General features: G+C 45.7%; 2 protein-coding genes across 3 annotated transcripts in view; one reads left to right on the plus strand and one right to left on the minus strand.

Annotated features, from left to right (window-relative positions):
- Positions 1-9,853, minus strand: part of LOC135242625 (A-kinase anchor protein 13-like) — a 76,363-nt gene extending 66,510 nt beyond the window's left edge. Inside the window, exon 1 of the mRNA XM_064313775.1 lies at positions 9,589-9,853. The gene's annotated coding sequence lies outside the window, so the exon portion shown is untranslated. The remainder of the gene's footprint in view (positions 1-9,588) is intronic.
- A 3,849-nt stretch (positions 9,854-13,702) lies between these two features.
- The window catches only part of LOC135242030 (synaptic vesicle glycoprotein 2B-like), a 44,920-nt gene continuing 33,736 nt past the window's right edge, over positions 13,703-24,886 (plus strand). Inside the window, exon 1 of one of the 2 annotated variants that reach the window (XM_064312899.1) lies at positions 13,703-13,992. The gene's annotated coding sequence lies outside the window, so the exon portion shown is untranslated. Of the gene's footprint in view, positions 13,993-23,131; positions 23,387-24,886 lie in introns of those variants that run through there. The other variant, XM_064312898.1, reaches the window with a different exon arrangement.

Raw genomic sequence — 24,886 nt, forward strand, 5'->3', positions numbered from 1 at the left:
AGAACCCCGCTCCAACGTTTTACTCATGAAGGGATTTAAAGCAACCCATGAAAACACAGAAAGGGGCGCATTTATCAAAACCATTGATTTTCCTTCTCGGGTCCATTGATATTCTCTTTGTGTCTCTCCCTCCTGTGTGCCCGAAAAGACTGGTTATCGAAAACCTCCAAGGACGCTGCTCGACTCCAAGGCCAGACTAAACAATCCCTGCTTTCGGTGTCAGAGTCAGCAGTCGGGTGAAAACAAACTTGGTTTTTGGCTTTTGCATCGAAGCCTTCATCCAAAATCACTGAGTTAACCCACCCGTTGCTTGTAAGAGGTAACCTCGGGGGCTGGGCAGTGACTTTACTGTACATTTAAGAGGTTTCATGCGTGTGTTTTTCTTCAACATTAGCAGGCTTTCACAGGACATTACCACAGCATTCAGGAAGTGCTTACCATTGCCTGGCCCACAGCTAGTATGTGACTGCTTCCAGAGTTTGCCCACAAATGAGTGAGAGCGTAAGTAAAAGTGGCCATTTTGGATCTAAATATTATTCTCGAGTGCCCTCGCAAATGTGACGGCAATGGGCGGCGTAGGGCAGCGGTTGCATAACCAGCGGCCACAGATTTGAGTAGGTGGCAGCTCTCCCTATGGGGCATGTCGACACTCCAAACCCAATGAGAGAGCTCATTTTTCTGGTATGACTTTTGAGAACACTGAGGGTGGGCTCCAGCTATAAATGTTGCTAACACAATAGTGCTTTATTTGGGATTGGCCGAGGTCACAGAGGTTTGTATCCTGAAGTGGACTAAACCATCAAAACCGCACTAGGGAATAAGGAGGGCCTGTGATAAACAAGATGAAACTGTCAATCATTTGGACTCAGCTCTAGGCCACGCCCAAATTCCAAAAGATGTCTCCTGCATCTTTGTTATTACTCGTCGATCCAGGTTAACTGATTTTTACCTCTGCATATTAAGACAATATATGCCCCAGAAAGAAATGTGTGACTTCAAGAGAAGACACAAACGTACCACACACATAACAATGTTCAAATTTCATTGTAATGGATATACAGTCCCAATCTGCTGGTCTCATTTCACACAAGCAATAAATCAGAGGACAAAGTGTGGTCCTTCCCTTAAATGCATACCACTTCACTTTAACTTTTTATGAATAGTAATTTCCTCTTTTTCTTTTGCGGTCGACTTTTTTGTCTTTCAATAAAATCATACCATTTGTGCCTCAAGTCATTCACGTCTGGAGTCTTTAAAAAAATAACATCTGTACATTTTTTGTCTGATGGCTGTTTTTTTTTTTTTAAGGATTCAGAAAAATCTACTTTGGAGAAGAAAGGTTGGACTTAACAACACTGGTTAGGTAAGGTGCTTTGAAAAACACAGGGCTGCCAAACCTAGGTCCACATATCCTAGCGCTGAAGTAAACAGACCCAGGAATGCCATCAGAAACTAAAGCACCCCCGCTGAAGAAACTGGAGGCGGGGCCAATCAGGAGAGGAATGGCAAAAACATCCCCTCCGTCCAGGAGCGCCGAACACGAGGGCAGCACCGCGGGCTTCAGCCAGCGGCGCGGACAGGAAACGGCCCAGACGCGCGATATCGTTAAAACAGCAGCGCGCTCTCATAACAAACACGGGAGCCAGGTCAGAGGTCAGACACCTCTGACCGAGGGGTTCAAATTCACTGGATCACATCTTACTTTTTCATTCTTGCCCTAGAATGGCCCGGGGCGTGGGCGGGTTTTTGTAGTTACTCAGTGCACGATTGGTCATCTCATTAATTATTAACTAACCAATTACACGGTTACACGGTTGAGCTCACCAGGGTTTCTGGGTCAGAATTGGTTGCTGATTTTAGGGTTAAAACAAAAACGAGCCACATTATCTTCAACACCACTGGACTAGAGAGCATATACCAGGCTTGGATAAATTAATGGAAACGTGTAACAATTTATGAATATCAAGCAAATAAGTACCGGCACCCTTTGCCTTCAGAACAGCTTTAGCTGACATGCAAGTTCCAGCCTAAACTGTGTGTGGTGGGATACTGGACCATTAGCCTCAAGTTCTTTGCAGGATGAAGGACGTGTAAATCTGCTTGGCATACTGTGCTCCTGAACTCCCGATAAAGGCATTTTGATGGTTAGATCTGTTGATTGTGGAGAGCACAGAAGGAATTTGACCAGGTGCTTATAAAAACGGCTTTTTTATAAGCACCAGGTAAAACGGCTTAATATTCCTTGGTCATAATACGACCAATCAGAGCAATCATCAGACCCAATGACTCCCACGAAATGGCTGCCCATAGCATTACAGATCTACCAGCGTAATTAATAGTTGGAAATTGACACTGCGGGTTGAAGGATTACATGGCTTTCTCTAAATGGAAACTCATTCAGGTGTATGAAGAAGACGACCCATCAGACATACTTTTCTCCATTGCTCAGGGCTCCAGGTTTTGCACATGGTCCTGCTTCTTTGTGCATCAGACTTGGACACAGTTCCTGTATATAGTTTCTTGATGAATGCTTTTCTCTAAATCCCAGCTTTGTGAAGCTCATGATGTACAGTTTTCATTGAGACTGAGTCACAGTTGATCCAGTTCCTGTGGTAATTAATGTTCTTTACTGTGGATGGGTGTAGCATTATTAAGGTTTTTTCAGGTTTTCAAAACACAATAAACAACTCTACTATCAAGGGGTTGTTGGGTGTACCATCCGGCTTAAACTTTTATTTTCGGTGTGGTGACACGCCCTAAATTTTGGAGCGAGGACCGGACTGTGCCAGCGCTGACCGTGGCACCTAAGCCCTCGGGCATTCTCAGCACAACAGGCTGAAGCCACTGTCGGGCAGAGAGATGTGCAGACTGGGCACAAAGACGAGGGCGAGCTCCGCCCGTGTGACATCACCACAGAAACGCGCGGGGGACGAAGCGAAAATGCGCCGCCGCGCAAGAGCCGGCCCGGCGCCCTTCAAGTTTCGGGAACAAGCCGGAAAAGTGCCGGAAGAGCCGGAATGCGAGGAATTGCCACCGCGGGGCTCGGCGGGCGACGGAAAACGGAGGCAAACACATCGCGAACGAAAATCGGCGGGAAGAACAGGAACCTCTGGTGCGCTCTTCCACGTTTCCTGTAGGCATCCTAATCGCAAACACGGCCTCCCGCCCGGCGCGGCTTCCCCCCCCCTGCTCGAGCCGAGGCTGGCCGGCTGACGTGCGTCAGAGCCTTAATAAAACTAAAACATCCACAACAATCCCTGGAAGTGCTGGTGGCTCCGAGGAGAGATGATTCCTGGGATTGTGTTTGCCTGTGCGGCCTGCAGAACCCCAAGCACACACCGCACAAACACTCATACTGCCTCTGCACCATCATGCAGAACACTACCGCCCGCGCTTTCTCTCTTACCAAACAAACAAACAAGCAGACAACCCAACAAATGAACAAACAAACAAACAAGCAAGCAAAACAAACAAACAAACAAGCAAACAAACCAACAAATCAACAAACAAGCAGGAAAGCAAACAAACAAGCAAGCAAGCAAGCAAACAAACAAACAAGCAAATAAATAATCGCATGCACCCCAAAGCATGAATATTTAGACCATGTTAACAAGTGAAAGGTTATATAGATATAAATATAAATAGAGATATAAAAGATAAAAATAAAAGATAAAAATAGAGGAGGGCAGTTCTGAGGCAGAGGCATGTCCATGTTAGGGAAGGGGAGAGCTGCTTCAACTAAAGGCCTAAAACATCATCAGCTTATTCGATTTACCTAATAATTAGCTATTTACACCTCTAATCAGTAAGCAAACGTGGTTTTGTGGTTCCCACAGCACAAAAACTGAAAAAAACTGAGTCAGAAACAAAAGTCGAGGAAGAGAATTTCGCATGGATGAGAAACGCTTCTGCCCCTTCCTCTGTCTGGATGGGTCTGTTCTGGCAGTCGCACGACTCCCACATTTCCATTCACAATGGAACAACAGGATGGAGGGAAATCTGGGTGCGTTCGCAGGCCTGTCTACATTATTCAGCTGCCCCAGTTGGTTTTAGGGTACAACATTTTTTGGGATATGGCCCCACGCTTTTTCCAGACCTCTTAACCTCCATAAAATATCGACACAATGGCCCGTTTCACACCAGAATGCGACCCCTGTGCGCTGGATAGCCCTGAGCCATGAGCGCTAGCCCACCCTGGCTCCAGCCGGCTCGGAAACCCGCCGCAACCGCTGCTTTGACGGCTACATCTGAGCGTAGCTACGTTCCGTTAAAACTGAGACAGGCGGAGGGAAGTCGACATTGTTCTGAAGCAGCAGGACCAATGTGTGTGTGTGTGTGTGTGTGTGTGTCGGGGGGGATTCCAAAGCGCTTTCCACACACCCCATAAAATTCAAGAGTTAAAATAAGATTCAGTCACATTTCATCTCCCACCCTACACCAGGCTAACCGGCAGCACCCCTCTGTCAGCACGCCATGTTTTCCCCTCAAAGCGAGGACACAGAGAATTACAGCTGTCACACGATTGTGTGTACTTATTTCCAACGAGCCAATGAACACCATGGGCGAAAATATGCTCCAGAGATTAAGAGGGCGTGCTTTCCTTTACTTTTCGTTTGAAAGGCTCTTGTTTTCTTGCGCCCAGTTAAACCCGGGGGGGCGCGACCTCTAACGACCCGCGGCCCCGCCCAAAAATCAAACACTGCATCAGACACGGCGCTGACATGCAGCGGCACGACCGCCCCGAAAACAGTCAACAGCTTCTTTTCCATTTCGGTTTGGCAGGAGTCTGGGCTCGGGAATTCCGGTTAGCCCTGTCTTAACAATAGCAGCAAAACCAGAACCTGTCCGGCGACAGGCAGGACAAACCGCCTGTCAATCGCTGAACCTCGCCAATAAATCAATCGGGCTGGATTGTGCGCTGAATTGCCCGGCCCGGCCCTGTCTGATTCGCTGCATTCAGCACTAATCTCCCGCACTTCCACCTCACGTGGAGACCTACGGCTCACCCCTATGACCGACAGAAACACGCACTGAGGGAAGCACAGCGTCCGCTACATTTAGCGATGTAAAGGATGCTGGCAGTAGACTTGAATTGGTAATAGCAGGCCAAGCCTGATTTTCAGCATTTTCATCATTTCAGAATCTCTGACAAAAACGAAATGAAGGTCACGCTTACTTGGTAATATTTTTTAATTGTGTGAGACGTGAGCTCAGAGTTAATAAAAGGTAATTAGGCTGAAAATCACCATGGTCGTGTCTTCTGGCTATCACACAAACTTTCATACATTCTTTAATAAAACTTCACATTAACAGTTTATTATAATGAAATGCAATTAAAAGTTTGAGCAGTCGCTTGACATCAACAACACTCTGGATACGGAGATGGTCCTGCAGTGTGAGCACAATGATGAAGGTGTCCACATCCTCACTGCGGAGGGCTTTCTCCTTCACATCTACAGACCTTTGATCACTGTATTGAGCCAACGTTACTTTATTTCCATCCCATATGAAGAATGCAAAAAGAGGAGGCGTTCAATGAACTACTTGGTGCCAGACACCTTTGATGGCCACGTCTGGCCATTTCTCCGTTTTAAATTGGTTTCAACTATCGACAAATTTAGTACATTTGTTGGAATTGTTCCATTAAGTCAGTAAACTAAACTAATTTTGCATTGTTCTGCAATCTGAGTATAGTACAGTCAAATGATGAACAAACTAATTGCCCAACATTCAACTGTGCTCATGAGACATTAAATAAACTATATCATTTGAATAGTTATTGTTTTTACACAGATGCTGATAATGGTGATTAATAAGTAATTACTACTTTGGGGTGCACGCGTCCCTTTTACAATTGGAACATGGAATGCTGTCCTATTGAGTTTTCAGGCTACGCTAGGGGCTTCCCTTGTTCACCCAACCAACAAATATCCATCACTGTTATGGGGGAATAACGCTCACACCTGAAGGTACTACTAACTGCTGTCTGAACGAGAGCCGGTCAAATATTCAAAAGGAGTTAACAATGGAACGAAGTAGGCCAAATGAGCCATGATTTGTTTGCTTTGGCTCAGCTAAAGTAAAGTACCTTGCTACAAGTGAATCATAGCTAACATCCTGCTACATCTTAATATGCACATGTACCTACGGGAACCTTAAAAATGTTTGTAGACTACATGACTTGGATGTCTGAAGGCGGCAGCACAGGTATGTACCCTGTAGCCTACCTAGTTTGTATTTCATTTATTTGGAGTACAGGCTCTGTTTACTTTCTCATATTTTGCAGCTGTAAGAAATGACATAGCTGGATAGATAGATGCCTTAAATTAATACAGTTTTGCATGCTTGATCTGTTAATGTTATGGCTTCCACAGGTCTACCTCTTGAACAGGTCACAAAGGTGTGACCGCCTTGTTTTGTGGATGCATGAGTATGCGTGTCAACATGCAGATTTGATACAGGTGCAATGCGTACGTGTCCTATGTGTACACACGTTTATATCTGGCATTTCACAATGTCCAAGTGACATTAGCCTGCGCAGGGTGGGTACCCTGGCGCAAGAGCACTTTCCTGTTTTTGTTCTGCCCTGGCATTTAACTGCATAATCAGATAAATTATTACACTGAATTAAAGTGGGTAAATGTGTGCTGGGGGCACTTAGCTTTTCACCAGTATTCATTTAAGCAACATTACAAATAATTATGCGATCACAACTTAAATGGAGCAACAATCTAAAACTCGAGGGTCAGAGCTACTGACTGCTGTTCTAGAGGCAGCAAAAAGGTTACCATGGGGAAGCATCCCACCACAGACCTACAGCATGATCGAACATGGCCATGGCTTAATGTCACCCAAAAAAAAAAAACAGATATACCAGAGCAAGGGTCTCCAGGGTTATCCAGGAAGGCTGCAGGTGCAGGGTTTTGTTCTAGTCCAGCATTAAAACAACTGATTCAACAAATCAGATAATCATGATCTTCAGTCAAGGTGGTGATTCGTTAAATCAAGCAGCTTGGCACAAGGCAATATCAAAGACCAGCACCCACACAAGTCTTTTTCTGGGTTTGGACGAAGCTGATTGGACAGTCCTGCGACAGAAATATTTCAGAGGACTCCCTGTATGATACAACAAAGAGGAACACATGCAAGGTCTCCAACTATCATCCAACACAAAATTTTACATTGCAGGAATCACCCAAGACTCTTGCAGACGTACAAGAGAAATGGCACAAAACTTGGCGGATTCTCTCTTTTGGCCAAGGACAAAATATAGACTACTTTGATATATATCACACTGTAATCACGTGTAAATAAAGCCAAGGAAACACACTTCAAGAACAAAACCCCAAAGCGCTGCTGCAGTTCTGTGATTTAATCAGCGCAAGAACCCGGAACGCAAACTCCCTCAAATTAATTGTTCGTACACCGCAAGATTGCAGAAAGGTCCGGTTTCCTCAGCGGGGATTAGAAAAAGGCAGAAGATCAGAGAAGTTCAGCTATTTGACGGGAAACAGTGTTGCTGCTTATAACATTCCCATAATTTGATTTTGATCCTTATATTTGGAAGTTAAGGTTTAGCATTGAGTTAAAGTGAAATCTGACAGTCCCTTAAGGAAATAATATTGGCCTGGAAGAGTTCGGATCTGAAACATAACAATATAAACCAGCCACAGTAAACTTTACATTTGGCCAGATAATTTCTTTCAGAAGAAAATTAATTATACTTCCTTTGAAGAGTAGGTTTTTGGGAATGTTTTTTCAAAATTCTAAGACAATGTTCTAGAACTTCATAGCTTTCAGTTACCAGTAGTGATGCTTACCATCAGCATTAGAATGTTCAGTTAAGAACATTCTAATCACATATTTTTATCTTACGCCTTAAATAGTTAATATTAATTTATGTAGGCTACACAATGAATAAAGTCCAAGCTAGCCTCTTCTATGTAATTGCATCCCGAATGAAATAAATAAATAAATAAATAAATAGGGGACTTATGTTCGTCGTTTAACCTGAAAAACGAGACACGGCCGGGAAAAAGCACCTAATGAGTGTACAGAAGACTCATGGCTACAGCTGGCGGACCACACTCTATAGCCTACAGTATGCGTCGTAATGCCCATCAGCGAAGCCAGTTTGCGTCTCAGTTCTGCCTCATTCTGCCTGCCGGACACAGGACTGGTAGCCCACAGATAGTGTTGGCCAGCGCGTCAGCCACATCATGCTCGCACATTTTTGAGGCTCTCAGCTAGCGGATATGTATTAGTATCCAATACGTTCCTTAACGGGTGGGTTCTAATCTCACGTGCTGTAATTAATCCAGCTACTTTAGCTGATGGTTTTGGTTTAGCCTAATAAATTAGCCTACATGTGCTCAGAAGCATATCCTGAACACAGTGCATACAGTCAGACACCGTCTCTGAATTTTGTGAACAGTAATAGACAGCTGCAAACTCAAACATTGACTTTTAAACTATTGGTGCCATTTTCACTTTATCTTGTGCTTGAGAGAAAGAGAGAGAGAGAGAGATCAAGGCGAGGCCAAACGGTGAGTCACGGACTATATCCCATTATTCACATAGCATGCCCAGTCGTCATATTTTAACAGAATAGTAACTTGGCGCATGCTTACTTGAAATTGATATTTCAATCTCAAATTATGCCCCTACAAATTAAAGACCTCTGGTAAAAAGCGACCGTACGGGCACTCTCTCATACTTTCCTTGTTAAAACAGAGACTGAAACAGATATTCATTCCCAAATTGATGTCAATTTGATATCTCAGCGCTTGGTTGTTTTTTTTAACAGTTTAAATATTCTAACGCGTTCTTGCTCCTAATCAAAACCATCCTTGGAAACGGAAACACTTGAATCTGGGTTTCTCCGAACCAGCATAAAGTACCGTTAAGGAACAAAAATCTGACACCTCCTTGCAAATAACGGATTACAGTTTCCTGTCGCCTTCGTCGTTAATAATCACCAGGCTGACGTTCAGCTCTGCTGTTTTATGGGAAATCGGGTTTAGCTGCCCCGGGCTCTTCAATCCTGTTACGTTGCTGTTATGCGGGTGCCGGTGCGCTGGAGGTCGGACAGACTCAATCACACTGTCACAGCCTGGATTCCATTTGATCCGGTAAATCGTAACCATATTAGGTGACAGCTTACAAATATGTCATCACCTTCTCATTTTACAACCGTATCAATGACTTACTTGTGATGTTGTCGTTAACAATCGTGTAGGATATGTGACTGAATTCAGTGGGAGCACAATAACGACACGAGCGACCGGCATGGGAGAATGTTGGACAACCCGACAGTTTAGGAAAGGTTTTAAACACAACCTTTTCCCAAAGACCTGTCTATCAGTACACTTTGGTTTTTGGCAATGGTTGCTTTGAGTAAATAAAACTACTTAGAAAAGGGGAATACATCTTAATTGGCTATTTGTAGTCAGATAGCCAATGGATGCTATAGAAATCTGTATCTGTCAACAGCACTTCAAAGGTATCTCCGAAACAGAGAAGCACATTAAGCATGGAGTATGAGCACATTTTTCAGTTTTTCATCTGAGTGATGAAGACGCATCTTACCTCGAACTCGGTGGCGTTTTAATCCGCACGTTTTGCTTTCAGAAGCATAGCAATCCGCGCTACTATAAAAGTTAGCAAGGGCAAACCAATATTTATTTTAAACTAATTTCTGTTATTCTGAATAAGCTCCAGCGTTACACCGCTTCGATTATTTCCTTGCACCCTTCTGTCGTCAATGAAAGGAACGGACGAAGCCAGGTATCGTCCCAGACTCAAGTGATTGGTATTAAACGGGACGCGTCCACTTGTTGCGCTCAGAAACAAACTTCTGTTCTTCTGCGGCGGCGCAAAGGGAATGCCTCAATGGGCGGGCCTCGTTATCTGCTGGGAACAGCGATTGGAGCTCAAGGGGGACTGCGATACAATGAGTGTATTATTGGTTCAATAACCTATCAATCTCATAAAATTGCGTCGCTGACACAACAACTTTCACAATTATTTCAGAAAAATAAACATTAATGTACATGAATTAATTTTTATAATGAATATATATTTGTATACCACGAGATAAGTTAAAGCGAAAAAATCTCCCTTAACACCAATCGCTGTTGCAGTCAAATTATTATTATTATTATTTAGCCGTTTTGAATTATTCAATAAAATATTAAAGACACCGTCGATGGTTTCTTTTTTAATAGATAATTTACAATTGTCAAAAATGCATATGAGGTAATCAGCTAACAAACATAACCAATGCTGCCAGTCCAGGTGAACATAAACAATACAGTTTTGACAATTTGAGTCATTACAGCTGTGCGGAAGACAAATTAATTAAAGTTCAAATTTGTGCTTTTTATCACTACATGAGGATCTTTTCCACGAGGACATCCCAGATGGACAGAGATAGGCGCCATTCAGACAAGTGAACTATGCTAAGCATCCCCAGTGCAAAACTCAATCTCCCGAATATTATCAGTGCCTTTGGCCGAAATGGGAGATGACGTCACTCTCTGACAAACAGCCTTATTAGTAACAGCTGTGTGTCTGTTCCCTCCGCGTCCCATCTCTCTTATGACAGATGACTACACTCTGGAATGCCTTGGCTGTTACCTTGACAATGACTTTTTCCTCCTGCAGGGTTGTGGAAATCGTCCTTTAGCTAGCACCCAGTAAACTGAAGGTCAAGGTTCCTGGAATTGTGTGTGTGTGGGGGGGGGGGGGGGGTAGGTAAAAAAAACCCGCAAGCGCAGGTGGCCCATCAGGGGACAGGTAACACAAAGCTTTAACCAGTAACCCCGTCCTCTTTCATTGGTTACCTGGCAACAATGAGGACCCCAAAGCACTTATTGTACATTAATTCAATCTAAACACAAAGTGTGCAAAGACGCAGAGCAGGCCCCCACACCGGGGGAGAGCCGTTTTGACGTCGTAAGTTCAAGCTCATTTGGAGAGATGAGAAACCCTATCTGAATATTCCTCACACCCCCCTCCAGGACCACCTGGCTGTGGCTGTGTTTAAATAGGGCCACGCATCCCTGAGAAGCTGGCTAAGAAATATAAATTTAACCGTCGCGTTTAAGTGGAACCATGTGTCCTTTGTGTTTATACCGTTCTTCATTTTCTGATACTTGCAAATGTCTCGATTAAGTCTGTTAATGTTGCAGGCGATATTCCAGGACATCCTGGGGACACGGAGAGAGAGAGAAACAGAGAGAGAGAGAGACAGACAGAGACAAAGAGAGAGAGAGAGAGAGAGAGGGAGAGGGAGGGGGGTGTGACAGTGAAAGTAGAGATGTGTCGACTGTAGTTTCTCTCCCGCAGGCTGTGCATTACCTTGTAATGACTGCGCAAGTTGGGGACTCGCCACTCTTCTCTGTATCAGTACTCAGACACTGCCCCCTAGGGGTCAGTTATAGGAGGACATGGTGAAATAACTTGTCAAGAAAGCCTGGTATGAGGCTATTTTCCGCAACCTGTCTGTTTATGTCTGCTTTCGTACTGACAATAAAATGCAACCTGTTAATATTGTTAAAAGAGCTATCCGTATTTTTTGTAGAATTCTAGTAGTAAAAAAGAAAACCTATGCACAAAAAAATGTGTTTTAACCTCATGATGTAGCCGAAAAGAGAAAATCTTAGCTCATAAAATTCAGGATTGATTGGTTGATTGATTGATTGGCTGTCTGATTGATTAATTTATTGATTTTTTCATTACTAGTCCTGATTGGCTGCTCCCTTGCTGAGGGTCGATTCCTATATGGCTACAGTAGAACCTGAAGCAGAAACATCAATAATCCCTGCAGGACAGGAAATAGGACACCTCAAAAAATTTGTTTCACTGAAAGCCAATGCAAGCTACAGCACATCAGAAACATTACATATCACTGTATTTAATAAAACCTTATGAGGTCCTTAAACAGCAATGAAATGGACTGCATAAATGCAATTCTTAATGATCATTTTCAGAGAGCGATTACACAGTCGTGTAAACTGACTGCCAATGCAAAACATACAGTACCAGAGCACCAGCACGGAAATGTAATAACATCTACAGTAATGGGAATATAATCTCCTTTGGGATTTATACAGATCTTAAAATGTGATGATTGCAACTGCGCCATGTAGAAATGGTGGAAACTCCACTTACGTTATTCATGATTCGTGTGAGCTTCGCTTCAGATGTCAATCCGAACACACGGTCAAGCTGGCAAACCCAGGAATGGTGCAGAATTATTGCATCTCCCTGTGCACTTTTGAGATGTAATCAGTTAACATTAAATAATGTGTGGCCAAGGAGCCTACACCAAACTAAATCAGACCGTACCGATGATGAAAATGCGTTTTTAAAATTTTTCTATTTCACATCAGCAAAGAAGCTGTACTCCTGGAATGGAAGGGCGCCAGGTAACGTGTGAATTTTTATGACACAATAAGTTTTAAAGAACATTTTTCCAGATAAATATGCAGTTTTGCAGGGAAAAGGTTTGAAATCCCAACCATGCCTTGACTATATGAAATAAATTCCCAGAAGCAAGTAATGTCAGAAATATAAGCATAGAATTTGGAATATATTGATATTGCATGGTTGTCAATAAATGAGTGCATACTGCATAGGCAACGGCTTTTTGGGCAATTCAGATCATGGAGGGTATGTTTGCATTTCTGTTCCAAGCAACTACCAATTCACAGACTAAACAATTCACACAGGAACACAAGAACAGCGTTCTGCAGGAATAAAATTAAGAGGCATAAATACAGCACACAGGAGATGTATACACCAATCGGACACTAGAGGGCACTTATTCACGTTATGGGGAAGAACAGCCTCCCTGCGCGAGTGCGTTGGTTGTAAACCTTTCAGACAGCGTTTCAATCATTTACGATCGTACACACCCAGCTCCACAAGTCAGGTTCTTCACGCGCAAGCATTTTTCGGATCGTGAAAAAATCCAAGGAACACCAACGTAGAAAGCAAAAAAATATCTGCAAAAGATCTAATAGCCATTTTCTTCCAAAATAAATGGGGAAACGGTGCTGTGTGTCTGCGCGCGGGGGTGGAGCGCTCACAGCCCAAGCAGTTCCATGCCGCGCGCTGGACCCTGCCCTGCAGAAACCGGCTGTAACGTCCCGCCAGCGGTGATAAATAATGCAGCGGCAGACTGCGGAGGCTGAGCCCGTCACGTGCGCTCCCCGTGGCTGGCAGCACAGACGCTACAGGGAAAACGAAAAAAAGCTATTTCATCACTAAGGATGCTCACCTCTGTGCCCGTCACTACGTCTGCATTTTTCTGTTATCTGCGCAAGCATATTCACGCATCTGTCTTATCTGAGAACGACTCTTTGATAGGCCATCTGTATGTGTCAAAAAATATAGATCTGCTCTCAGCTTTTGTCAGCCTCTTTCTGCCCAGATGAGAGTCTAAAATGACTCTTTCTTTTTTTCTTAACAGAAGCACTGTCAATTTCCCTTTGGTGTTTTCACCGCCTGTCCCAAGCGGGACACCTAGATGCTCCGGCCAGGAGCCACCGAGGGGGGAGCGTGCGTCACCCCCCCCCCCCTCCCCCGGGTAAGGTGGGGCAGAGGAGTCTGCCTCAGCAGCCGAGCGCCTCTCCGTCCTGCTGAGTCGGCTGTATTTGGAGGGGCGTGATTGGGCGGAGTGCGCGGGGCACACGAACAGCATATGTGCTCCCCTGTAACGCGCTGGGGAAGACCTCCCACTTGTTCATTAACATTCAACCCTTGCTCAGACTGCATCAAGAAACTCCACTCCCCTCTACTACAGCCCCCCCCCCACACTCTCTTTCTCCTACTCTCTCTCTCTCTCTCTCTCTCTCTCTCCCTCTTTCTCTCTCTCTCTCTCTCTCCCTCTTTCTCTCTCTCTCTCTCTCTGCATCACTCTTTCTGACCAAGACTCTCCAGTACTCCAGGAATTCAGCACTGGGGCTACAAAGTGAGACGATGAAGGTAATACAAATGTTTTTTCTTCATTTTATTTCAATGCAGATTCAGATCTCATCTGGCTAGCCTATCTGCTAACTAAAGTGAAATGCGGATGATTTCGGGGACCCCGAGGGAACGGCCTTTTGGGAATTCACCACGTTTCTCATAGAGACTCGTGTGCCAAAATTTATATCATATTTCAGGTTGTGAAAATAATTTGTTAATCGGTCCAATATTATCATGATTTATATTTTTTGCTTCTTGTATTTTTTTTTTTTTTAAAGAACTGTAAGATGATATCCTGGGCAAATATTGATTTGTTAGAAGACCTTAAATTTGTGTCTGTGTGTACTCTGGTCTTTTTTCTGTTTTGCGGGATCTACCGTTCATCTGTCGGGTTAAAGTGATTTGCATCAGTCTTGATCTTCTATGCTGTGTGTGGAAGAGCAGTACTCCCTGTGCTTTGGCACAAACTTAGCCATGATTCAGAAAATAAATATGGCTTGGGTTAAGTTGTAAATATGTATGAAGCTACTGTACACACTCTCTTTTTCATTATTTCGCAGTTACATTTAATTACTTTTGAAACCATTCAGTCTTGCTTGTGGGGCTGTTTTTGGATGTGAAGTTTGTTTGGTTTTTGCAGATGGAATAGAGATTATCTAAGCCGTGTATGTGCATGTGTGTGCGCGTGCGTGTATGTGTGTGTGTGTGTGTTTGTGCGTGTTTGTGTGCGTTTCTAATATTAAATGGGGCTGCCCAGGTTGGGAAGATGAATAGAGGATATGAAAGAGGTGTTGCAGTGTAATATCCTCTGCCATTCAGTCCGTCTCTCTAAAAGAGAAGACTGATGTTGATTACAGCGGAAAATATCTGTGGATGCAAAACATTACTGGACACAAATAAAATCTCATTTCCGTCGTACACATGGTAATGCCCCTGATATTGTGTTTCATATTGCTGTTGTGTGTTATTAAAGCGTATCTATTCTATTATCTTATAAATATATGAAATTATATTAGACCTACCTAAGGTCCAAAACCAAAATAAAGGCTTGCACGTCGCTGTTGGTGCTTATGGGGTCTACAATAAACACAAGATATGCGCGTTCAGAGATCTGAGAAAATTATTCTCTGGCTCCCTAAAAATATTTTTTCCCAAGCTTTTAAAGAATTGCTTTATTGGGACTGAACAGTGGGAGGAAGTTTATTCTGTCCTTTTCAGTCTGTTGCGTTGTGTTTAATGCAGGAGGCTGTAACTGAGTGAAAATTATGAATTTTAAATAGAATGCATTGGAGAAGATCCCTTTATAATGATTAAAGCACGTAGCCAATGAAACCTACTGAATAAGCTCCTCTCATTTGTGTTTGCTGATACTGAAACAATTCAGAATTAAAGATCTGACACCTAAGTCCACAGTGGCTGTCTCCATGGAGACCCAGTCGCAGGTAGAATCAAAAGTCAGATTAGCCACCAATATGTGGCCACGTTGATGGTTTTGACTGACTGTATCAGTACACACACCCTACCACTGGGGGCAGTGTTTTACCAGGGGGACAGTCTGGGTCTGGGGCTGGAGTTGGCAATACTCAAGAGGACTACATTTGCACTAAATAGCTACATGTATTATAGAGACCCATGATACAATGATATCAGCAGGTGAACACACTTCCATGTACCACCTTGTTAAATACCTTCTGCAGCATTGCCTGCGGAGGGTGTCATGTAAAGGTGTCAATCTCTAATCGTTTTAATGAGACGGGGGCATTTTAGGGTGCCCTGAAATTAAGTAGTTTGAGAACCTCCTGAATTAAATGAATGCAGGGACAGCTACTGTGATTAAGACCGAAAAGCCTCTTTTCAGCCGCATTAGATAGCCCGCACTCCGCGTCCTATTATCAACTAATCCCGTCCTCTGAGAGGGAATATTAATAATACTCATAAATCTGACTGACAGCGAATAGGAGGTGAGATGCCCTCTCCGTCAGAAACGTGGAAATCAATTCATCACGAAGAAAGAAAGAAAAAACACGTCTAGTCGAGAGCAGGCAAAGGGCAGAAGAGTTTTAGAGACAATTAAAGGGTGAGTGCAAGGATAGAAAGCAAGCCCGTCTCCCCACTCACCAGCTCATTTTTAGCAGGACAATGCCGAGGCATTCCCATCTGCAATTTCACTTCTTTTTTTGGGCCGGATTACAGATGAACATACACCTGCTGCAAATACCTCAGAAAAATGAAGATTCGGTTAAACAAGTTCCACCTGCGGTAGATTACTTAAAGGAGAGCCTTTGGCATCTCTCCATCTAATTGGGGTGTCTTGGCCGTGCGGGATCTGGACTGCTCTGTGATGTGTGTGTCTGTGCGGTGAGCTGCGGTGTCTATGCAGGGTGCAGACAGTGGAGTGCAGGCAGCGGTCTGTTCTGGGAAATAATGAAATAAACGTTGGTTCGGTTGCATCGTTTTACAGCGCGGTGCTATAAATGGCTGACATCAAAGGATGAATCATCTGTAATTCCAAGCTTTAAAAATGTATTTCTACAACTAAGTGCTATGGACAACACTGAAGAGCCATCTCAGTAACCCAGTAACTGGCAAACTAATGAAATCCTGAAGTTAAAAGGCACAGTGGGCTTCCAATGACTCTGCATCCAGGGAATAAGTTTGGTAGGCCACACTGAGGAGTCATAAACGGCCATTTTACAGGGCTCTGAGTGCAGGCGTAACCTGTGATGATAGATGTGATGTCATAAATCCGTTTTCCTCCGTTTTCAAACACCAGTTGATGCTTGTCTGTTTAAAACCTAAGTTCAAATTGTTGTAAGGTCATAATAAATGTAATTTTAGGCATCAATGTTAGACTACACCATTATTGTAAATAGGTCCTAGGACAGAGCCCTTTGTGCCTTTTAATTTAAATAAAGGCGATATCCTCCCTCATGGAGTAAAGTGGCTGTTCTGGGAAAATATATTGTGTAGGTATGTATAGAAAATCTATACAGATAATCTCAGCTGGAATATGACCTAGGGAGGAAGAATATAACCAGTGTTTTGTGGGTAGAGATGTGCTCTGGGAGTATAACATGTATGGGGGAATATAACCTATACTGGATATTACAGATACTGTGTGGGGCAGTGCAGCCTATGTGTGGGAAAAGAGCCAGTGATGGTGGGCACAGAGACGGGGTTAGGACAATATAACTTGGGGAATATGACCTGCGGTTGAGGGAAAAGCCCTGTAGGCTGGCAGGCTGTAGTCCTGCACTGAGGGACCGCAGCCTATGAGCAGGGATTGTAAGCCACTGCTGCAGAGGACCGAGGCCGGGCTGAGCTCCCCCGGCTGATTTATGAGTCTGGAGAGGGGGGCTCTGTCGCTGCTGGGATTTTAACGGTGATTTGCGTCCGGGCTGGGAGAGGCGGTACTGTGATTAATGAGCGGGGCTCAGCCCCCGGTCTGTCGGCAGGGGCTCACCAGGGTCGCCGCATCGCGGCAGAGCTCCAGAGCCCCTCCCCCTCCTCCTCCTCTCCCACCCCACTGCCCCGCCTCCATTCACCAGGACACGGAACGGGGATTACTCTTACAGGGATTACACAAGTACTCTATACACGGGGGGGGGAACAACACACACACACACACACACAGACACACACACACACACACACACACAGACACACACACACACTACACACACACATAACTGCACGCACACACACAACACACACACAAAACATGCACACACACACACACACCACACACACACACACACATACACACACACATAAACATGCACACACACACACACACACACATAAACATGCACACACACACACACACACACACACACACACATACATCACACACACACACACACACAAACATGCACACATATACAAATATACCATCACACACAGACATGTTCAAACATGCACACACATGCGTGTGCTTACACACACACACAAACACACACACACACACATAAACATGCACACACACACACATGTCCACACACATACACGCACACACGCACACGCACTTGGCACACACACAAGCACATGGAGAAGGGAACAGAAGATTAATATTGTTCTCACTGGCTGGGTCCTCACATGCACATCAAACACAGGGAATGGGCTCATCCCTTATCTCACGGTGGTTTCATTTCATTTTAGTGCCGCAATGGGCTTTACACTGGAACGCAGATAATGTACAGGTATTGAATTTTAAACTTTGCGTAAGAGCGCGTGAGGTGGATAATCGGTGGAGGTTTTCTAGTTCTAGACTGGAATTTTTATTCGGTTATATGAGGTTTTAGTTTGATTGTGTGGTGGACAACGCAGCGTGAGGCTGTACGTTTTTTAAAAATGTAATTACGCGAGTAAACCTCCCGCTATCGCTCAGACACCACGGTCAGTTCTTCACCTCGCAGACGTATCATAATGCAGCATAGCAGCTCTGATATCTTTATGACTGAAAGCCCTCGATAATGAACCCAGAACCCTGCTGGTACCAAGGACACATTTTTCAGTGCGAATCGGACGGCTCGTATGCTCCCCACTGCATTATGGGATGCAAGCGGCAGTCAGTATAAGTCAACGACGCGTCCTTGGGACCAGTAGGTCACAAGGTTGGCTGGGGCTGACTGATGTTTTTTTGGGAGCTAATAAATGGCAAGTACTGCTGTGACACTGACACTGTAAATGAAAGACCAGCCAATATAAAGCTGGCTGCTAGTCTAGTTGTGACAAACGTGGAATCGCCCAATTGTATCGCTGAGAAGAGGTTGTGGGAGTGTCTTCTAAATGTATGGTCATAAGTCAACAAGGTTACACAGGTACCATGAGTGCACAGGCAAACATAGGGCAGAGGAGGAAGGTCCAGGGCTCAAACAGTAAAAGTCTTCCAATTAACTCTGCCAGCTGATTTCACTAATTAGTTCTACCTGCTGGGTAAAGAATTGTGCTACAATAATTAGCCTATCCAGGTGATTGGAACAAAATACTGGCATACTTTCAGAACCTTGATTTTCCACCTCTTTGGCAGACCTGGCTTTCCAAAATGAAATTTGTAACAAGATATTTTTAGGGAACAACTGCAAATGTAATTTTATTAGACATCAGGATCAATAACAGCAAACTGCTCATAGACTTATCCTATTAAATCAGGCAAGTGTGCATCATTTAGATTACTAGTTATAAAAATAATGCAGACCTGATGACCCCAAAAACAACAACGCATCTTTTCTCCAAGTTGAACTGCATGAAACACACTAGACAGTTAAAAAGGAAGAAGAAATCGTTCTCCACCATGGGGCCAATGCTGAAGAGGGTATTTTATCAGCCTGTTTCTTCACCGAAATGGCACCCAGGCCAGATAACACACATCTAAGAGCCTTCCATCTGTAGAGATCCTTCAGTCTCTCACCTGCCAACTAGCAACAGGGATCAGCAGGAGTGCTGCTCCTCTCTCTAATCATCTCAGCTTCTGTCTTTGGTGGTGATTTAGGGGGTGCACCTCCTTTTCCCCCCTCCCTCCTTCACTCCCCCCCCGCAATCAGCCCTCCCTGGCCAGCCTCACTGCCCAGACCTGCCACTGCTCCTCCGTCATAACATGGGGGTGTGGAAGGGGAGGAGGGCTCCTCTCTTGTATGGAGCTCCGTCACCACGAGGGAAAGCCCCCCTCTGGCGTGACCCAGGCTTACCCTGGCTCCTGGACCCCCCTGGGAGATGGCCAGGCCCCAGATGCCCTTCTCTCCAAACCCAGAAATGCAGTCAAGGCCCCATGGGATCCTGAATGACATCACCGATTTAAGTATTACACCTGAGCAAGGTCGGATATGGCCAAGTCTCTCTTATAAAGGTGTTGGAGATCACATTGAGATTTACAAGTTAAATGAAGGTTAAATACAGTATAATTTAATAAGAAAACAGGTAACTGCATATTGCATTAAATACAATCAAATATAACAGCTTCTCTAGGGTTTGGGCTGCTGTGTGTATGTGTATGCGTATGTGTGTGTGTGTGTGTGTGTGTGTGTGAGAGAGAGAGAAAGAGCGAGAGGGAGAGAGGGAGTGAGGGAGAGGGAGAAAGAGAGAGAAACAGAGAGAGAGAGAGAGAGAGAGGGAGAAAGAGAGAGAAACAGAGAGAGAGAGAGAGAAAGAGAGAGAAACAGAAAGAGAGAGAAACAGAGTGAAAGAGAGAGAGAGAGAGAGAGAGAGAGAGAGGGAGAGGGAGAAAGAGAGAGAAACAGAGAGAGAGAGAGAGAGAGAGAGGGACAGATTCCACTGGGACTGTCAGCACTGCTTCAGAGCTCTTCAGTCGAGTACTGCAGTCATCAAATATTCATCAGGGAAATGAGGGGCCGACACTGCGCCCGATGGATGGGTGGGGGAGGGGCGCGGGGCGGGGGCGGGGTGGGCGGGAGGGGGGAATGGGGTGGGGAGGTGGGAGCAGGGGTAGGGGTAGGTGCAGCGGCAAAGGCAGGGGCACAGGGGAGAGGGCAGAAGGTGGCAGTAGTGGGTTTGAGGGGCGGAGCCTGGCGATGACAGCAAATGTTTTCTAAATTTAGGCGGTGATTCTGCAGGGGCGGAGCTAATCCTCTTTGTACTCTTTGTATAATCTGGCCACGGGATTACGATGTTTACTCCTATGCAAGACATCCACTCTCCATAATGACGCCCCTCTGGGATTGAGATGGGTTGTGGGGAGAAGGGAAGGGGGGGTGTTCATCTGGGCTTCAATTTCAGGATTTTTGTGTTTGAAAAAAATCGCCTTCATTGTTTTATTTGCTTACACAATAGTAAGACTGTCATCACCTCTGCATGTAGGAAGTGTATCATGTGCACCGGACTGACAGATTACAGATCCTGCAACTGATCCTTTGGGTTAACAGAGCTTAGGATGGGATCTGACCAGACAACCTACTGTGAATCACAGCCTGGGTGGGGATGTGATCAGAGGGTGCTAAGGAAGTGTGGTGCTTTTTTGGGAGTGATTTATCGGAGGCTGACCCGCCAGTTTTCGGCTGACTCAGTGTTAAGGGCCTCCTTTATGAGGTTGAAATCTGAAACAGACTGCCATTGTGCAGACCCCATGTCTATTGTGTCGGCCTTAGGATGTTAAAAGCTCTCCTTATGAGCGCTGAAATCTGAAACAGACTGGCTTTGTGCGGGCCCCATGTCTATTGTGTTCGCTTCTGGGTGACTCAAACGGACTGACCATCTGTCGGGGAGTTTCCGGAATTTTCCCAACGCCCTCCAGCTCCGGGGCTGGATTCAGCTCCAGAGGTTTGCCCGTTCACTGAAAGCACAGTCACCATATGGCCAAAGGACACGTAAGAAGGTTCTGTGAGGAACAAAAACCCAGGTATAGTGTTTGGTTGGACATACCATTAGCATTTATGAATGAGAGTTGCAATATCCAGTGAATTTAGACACATTATTGAAACACTTAGTTATGAATTTAAACAGAAAAGGCTACATGCATTCTCTCAGGTTAATACATATTCAGTTGCCTCAGAGAACGCCATTTTAACGTTTGAGTTAAAACTGCCAAATGAAATTTGAAAAGGAAATGACTTTTTTTTTTTTACAGAAAGCAGCCCAAGGTCTCTTTCAAACCAAAGTGTGCCACTGCACATGAACGGCAGCACGTTTGTGGCTGATTAATGCGGTGAGAAGGCCCATTGGGTCTCCTCGAATGGGGAACGTTTGACGTCTCACAAGCGCACTTTGACCTTCTGGCGAAATGGAATCCCGCGCGTACCGGGGTCCTTCTGCCGCGGTCCGGCGAGCGGGTCCGTGGGTCTTTCCCCGGATTAAAATTCATCAGGGAAGTTTCCTCGGTCCCTCCTTCGCTGGGACTAATCGCGTGTTATTTTCCTTTAATGGTGAGGCGGAGCGCTGTACAAGTTAATCAATGGTACGGGAACAACAACAACATCTGCTTGAGCCAGCAGGACCTTCTGGCTGCTCCAAAGCCCAGAGGCAGTATGTACGTGGGCAGCAGGGTGGGGGGTAAGGAGGGGAGGGGGGGTTGTGCTGTTTGGGGCAGCAGGAGTAGTGGGTGAAAGTGGGTAGCCCCCCCCCCACGCCGTACAACAGCGCAGTCGGGGGGGGGGGACGGGGGGGGGGACTGGAGAGCTTAAATCCTCCAATGGCGGCCCCGCCCCCTTTCTCTCAATGACAGGAATCATATGCAACATAAAACACTTTAGTCTCCTTTTAATGGTCACACTTAATCAACACAGCTCACTGTATAAAATCTGTGGAGGTGAAAAAAAATGGAATAAATGAATAAGTTTAATAAATTAAAGTAATAAATGAAAGAAATATTATTCTAAAGGTATGAAATGATGGGCTGATTTAGAGCAGGTTATGACCACGATAAGCATATGCGCAATTTAAGATTCTTCCTTTGGTCAACGCGCGTTCATTTCAAAATGCAGGTAAAAAGCAAAATGGAGTCATCGCTGATGGCTCAGACAGTATAGTTGGACCATTTAGGGTCCAGGTATACGTTTACGAGAGGAAAATTGGCTTTGGAATAGTCACGCGTCCCAGGCTTTTCGGTCGTACAGCCACCAGGAAGCATCCCCTGTGATACAGGACACCTGGGAGAATGACATCACGGGGAGCAGTGAGCATGCTCAGTAGAGACCTCACCTGTGCTGTGACTCTAAGGTGGGCTTCTGTCCCTCCCTCTCCATTATCCTGTGCACCATTCACATCCATTTCCTGTTTAATGCTAAAGTCAACAAATCTGTCATTTAAAGAAGAACCCCCCCACACCACACACACACACACACAACCCCCTCCCACCTCCCATCTGTTGGGCTCGATACCTCCTCATCCCAGGGCCTCTCTGACTTCCTCACACAAACACACACACACATGCAAGCAAACACATTCACAAAAGCAGACACATACACACACACACCCCCACACACAGACACTCACACACACAGGCAGAAACATACAGACACACTCACACACACATACACACACACACAGGCAGACACACACACAAACACACACACACCCCCACAGACACACTGGCGCACTCACACACACACACACCCACACGCACACCACCACCCACACCAACCACCAACCCCACAGACCACAGCGCACTCACACACACACACACACCCACACACACACTCACACACGCGCACGCACATGCTCTCTCTGACATCAGCCCCCCCTCAGTGTGGGAGTGGTGCTGCCGGTCGGGTGGGACGGGCCAGAGCGCTAGCAGTCCTCCTCCTCTCTGGATGAGCCGACGGGATCGCCAGGTCATACGCCAATCCCCCTCTCTGCAGCTCGGGCCGCTCTCCCCTCCGTCTCTCTCCCATTTCCACTGGGGGATCTTTACTTCCCCTTGAACAGGAATTACCTCTGCGCCAACGGCAATGTGTGCAATACGGTAAGAAAACTGCATCTCTTTGTTTACGTGTCTTCTTCACTTATCTTACTTTATGTCCTGTTTTTAATACGTATATAACGTTTTTTGGTGGGGTGCCTCAGGAGACAAATCAGTGTTTGAAGTTTGGAGTGTGTGCAGGGGCGCCAGGTTGAGAACTCGCTCCCTTGTGTACCAAAGAGGTGTTGTGGTGCTGTGGCACAGCTGCTGCTGTCTTTATCACACAGAAACTCTTTTATCCTCGTCTGTCCTTCTGCGGTCTGAGTCCAGATGGGGCTTCTGGGATTTACTCGTGTTCATGAGCAAAAAAAAAAACAAAAAAAAACAAGCCTGACACAAAATCAGGGGATGTGGATTAAATATCGGTCCGTGTCGAAAGCAGCGAAGCGAGGAGTCCGTATTTAGCGTTCCGCGCGTTCTACCTCAGACGCGGCTGCCGGTGCGTTTCCCAGGGGCCGTTGCGCACCGGGGTTGCTCCGGCGCGTGTAAACGAACCGAAAGACCCCTGATGTTAGCAGAGCGATGCAGCGGCGAGAGCTCGCCACCTCGCGGTCGCGGGAGAGAGGGAGGGAAGTTACGGCGAGCGCGGTCCGGCAGCGGGCATGGGGGGGGGGGCACGGGGACTGGTAAGCGGCGCGCAGTCACCACCTCACACTCTCGCCGGTGAGAAGAGACCGGGCTCTGCTCTACCAGGACAGCTTTCATGTGGTGTGCGGTGGGGCGGCTTCATACACTGCAGCCCCCCCCCCCCCCCCCCCCCCCCACAGTGTAAAAAGCAGCCCATGCATTATTTATGGGTAATAAAAGCCTTCTATACGCAGAAGCATGCCGTGCCCGCCCGCCTGCCTGCCGCCCTAACACCACGCTGTTCGGTGTCTCTTCCCCGCTCTTCATTGCCCTTCCTTGCCGGGGTCAGAGGTCTCAGGTCAAAGGTCACATGTCAGAGTACTGTAGTTTTTGACCTTCAGGGGTTGACATGATTACCCTGGCTGGGAAATGTAGTTTTCGACCCCCCTTACTGTACGGCGAATGTGACTCACACACTTTGCAAGCGCAGTCCTAATCCTGGGTGCAGTATGTTGACAGTTTAATAGGCATTTATTTGATTTCAAGAGCTCAATAAAGTGTAAATGAAACAGACTATTGTAATGCATTAGCGTGATGCATTTTCCAGTCGGGAGCACAGGCCTGTGTAATCCATCATAGATTGCAGAATGGGGAGACCGTATTACAGAGACACAGAGAAAAAGCTGCAGGGAAAGGGGACCAGTCGGAGAGTCGCGTGGCGCAGTGGACTCTCAAACCAGGAGTGAGACCCCCTGTGTGGGCAGGGGTTCGATCATCTGCCACAGCACTTCCTCAGCATTGGTCCCTTCGCTATCTGTTACCCTCTCTGCTTCCTATATGTCTGAATAAAACTCAAATATGAAAGGAGGGCAGACCACTTGCTCTCTTCTCTTTAAAAATAAGAATGGGCACGAACGGGAACAATTGTGGACAGTG

The sequence above is a fragment of the Anguilla rostrata genome, chromosome 16, assembly GCF_018555375.3.
Source record: "Anguilla rostrata isolate EN2019 chromosome 16, ASM1855537v3, whole genome shotgun sequence".
Taxonomy (NCBI): domain Eukaryota; kingdom Metazoa; phylum Chordata; class Actinopteri; order Anguilliformes; family Anguillidae; genus Anguilla; species Anguilla rostrata.